The following is a 1,827-nucleotide window of genomic DNA, read 5'->3' as shown; positions in this document are numbered from 1 at the left end:
GCCACCTGGGTTCAGGCAATTCTCCTGCCTCAGCCTCCTGAGTAGCTGGGATTACAGGCACGTGCCACCATGCCCAGCTAATTTTTTGTATTTTTAGTAGAGACGGGGTTTCGCCATGTTGACCAGGATGGTCTCGATCTCTTGACCTCATGATCCACCCGCCTTGGCCTCCCAAAGTGCTGGGATTACAGGCTTGAGCCACCGCGCCCGGCCGAGTTTGTTTTCTTAAATCTATTTTTAATTTTTCTCAGACTTTGGGAGGCTGAGGTGGGTGGATCACCTGAGGTCAGGAGTTGGAGACCAGCCTACTCAACATAGCGAAACCCCAAATTAGCCAGGTGTGGTGCACGCATATAATCCCAATTTCTCGAGAGGGTGAGGTACAAGAATCACTTGAACCTGGGAGGCGGAGGCTTGCAGTGAGCCAAGATCATGCCATACATTCCAGCCTGAGTGACAGAATGAGACTCTGTCTCAAAAAAATACATATATTTTTTTCAGAGAAGGTGTCTTGCTTTGTGTCCAGGCTGTCTGGTCTCAAACTTCTGGCTTCAGCCTTCCAAAGTGCTGGGGTTACAGGCATGAGCCACTGCTCCCAGCCGAGAGAGTTGTTTTAAATGAACAAATTGATCATTTTGTAGTTCATGAGTGGGATTATTGGGTGGGTGTACATGCACATGTGTGAGATGTGCCACCCATGAATCTTGTTATGATATCAGTGCATTACCTGTCTGACATGAAAAACAAACACATTCAGCTTTATGAAAAACCTTACATTACCAACTTTTTTTCCCTTGGTTTGTCACAACCATTAATCAATTGATCACAGACCGGTTGTTGGTAACCATTTTCCTATACCATGTGTTCTCATGAATTCAACAACTGGTATCAATTGAAGACTAGTCTTAATTTTCTGTTGTCACACTCTTGATTCTGTGATCTTTAGAGAGACTGTTGATATCCTACTATAATGAGCTTTGTTTTTGCTCAGAGCTTTGTCTTATTTTGGGTCAGGATAGGCAATCCGAAAAGACCCAAGTCAAGACCCAAAGTCAAGTGGCGAGACTACATGTCTACAAAAATTAAATATTTAGGCTGGCATGTTGGCACATGCCTGTGGTCCCAGCTATTCAGGCAGCTGAGGTGGGAGGATCACTTGAGGCCGGGGGTCAAGGCTGTAGTGAGCCTAGTTTGCACTCTAATCTGGGTAACAGAGTGAGACCCTGTCTCAAAAAAAAAAGAGAGACTTTTGGGATCTTGTAGAAGGGATTTTAGAACCAAACCAGCAGTCTCTGAGAAAATAGGGACATTTTCTGAGTTTGGGCAGTGTCCACCACAATGCCTTCCTTAGACATAGCAGGTGCTCAACAGATGTATTGGACCAATGAGTCTTATTTGTAACCAAATTCATCATTACTGTCTCCTGAGATTTTATGCTGTTTTGATGTGCATGTGAAAAGCTCAAAATTTGTGGATTGTTAATTGGAATGTGGTAGGAATATTGTTAGATCTCCAGGGAGGAGAATTTCTTACATTATATAAGCCTCTTTTTCCTCTGCTTTTTCCAGCTTTGCTATCAAACAGATGATACTTCTTCCTACGTAGGAATGTGCTCAGGAAAGAGATAATTTTTAAAGTATCCAAATTTGTAAATATTGGCATTTAAGCTTTAAAAACACTTATAACGGCTGGACATTCTGGTTCACACCCATATCTCAGCACTTTGGGAGGTGGGGAGGATCGCTTGGGGCCGGGAGTACAAGGTTACAGTAAGCTATGATCATGTCACTGCACTCCAGCCTGGGCAACAGAGGGAAACCTATCTCA

General features: G+C 43.7%; 1 protein-coding gene and 1 non-coding gene across 2 annotated transcripts in view; both read left to right on the top strand.

The window, feature by feature from the left end:
- LOC108292675 (methylcytosine dioxygenase TET1-like) overlaps positions 1–1,827 on the top strand; it is a 16,503-nt gene that overhangs the window by 10,498 nt on the left and 4,178 nt on the right. The gene's annotated exons all lie outside the window — the stretch shown is intronic.
- On the top strand, positions 630–737 carry LOC119468827. Its single transcript, XR_005197596.1, has one exon. It is a non-coding gene; the product is annotated as a small nucleolar RNA U13 (small nucleolar RNA).

This window comes from Cebus imitator, unplaced genomic scaffold, assembly GCF_001604975.1.
Source record: "Cebus imitator isolate Cc_AM_T3 unplaced genomic scaffold, Cebus_imitator-1.0 Scaffold499, whole genome shotgun sequence".
NCBI lineage: Eukaryota > Metazoa > Chordata > Mammalia > Primates > Cebidae > Cebus > Cebus imitator.
The sequence above is the reverse complement of the archived record's forward strand: the minus strand, read 5'-3'. Positions and strand labels throughout refer to the sequence as shown.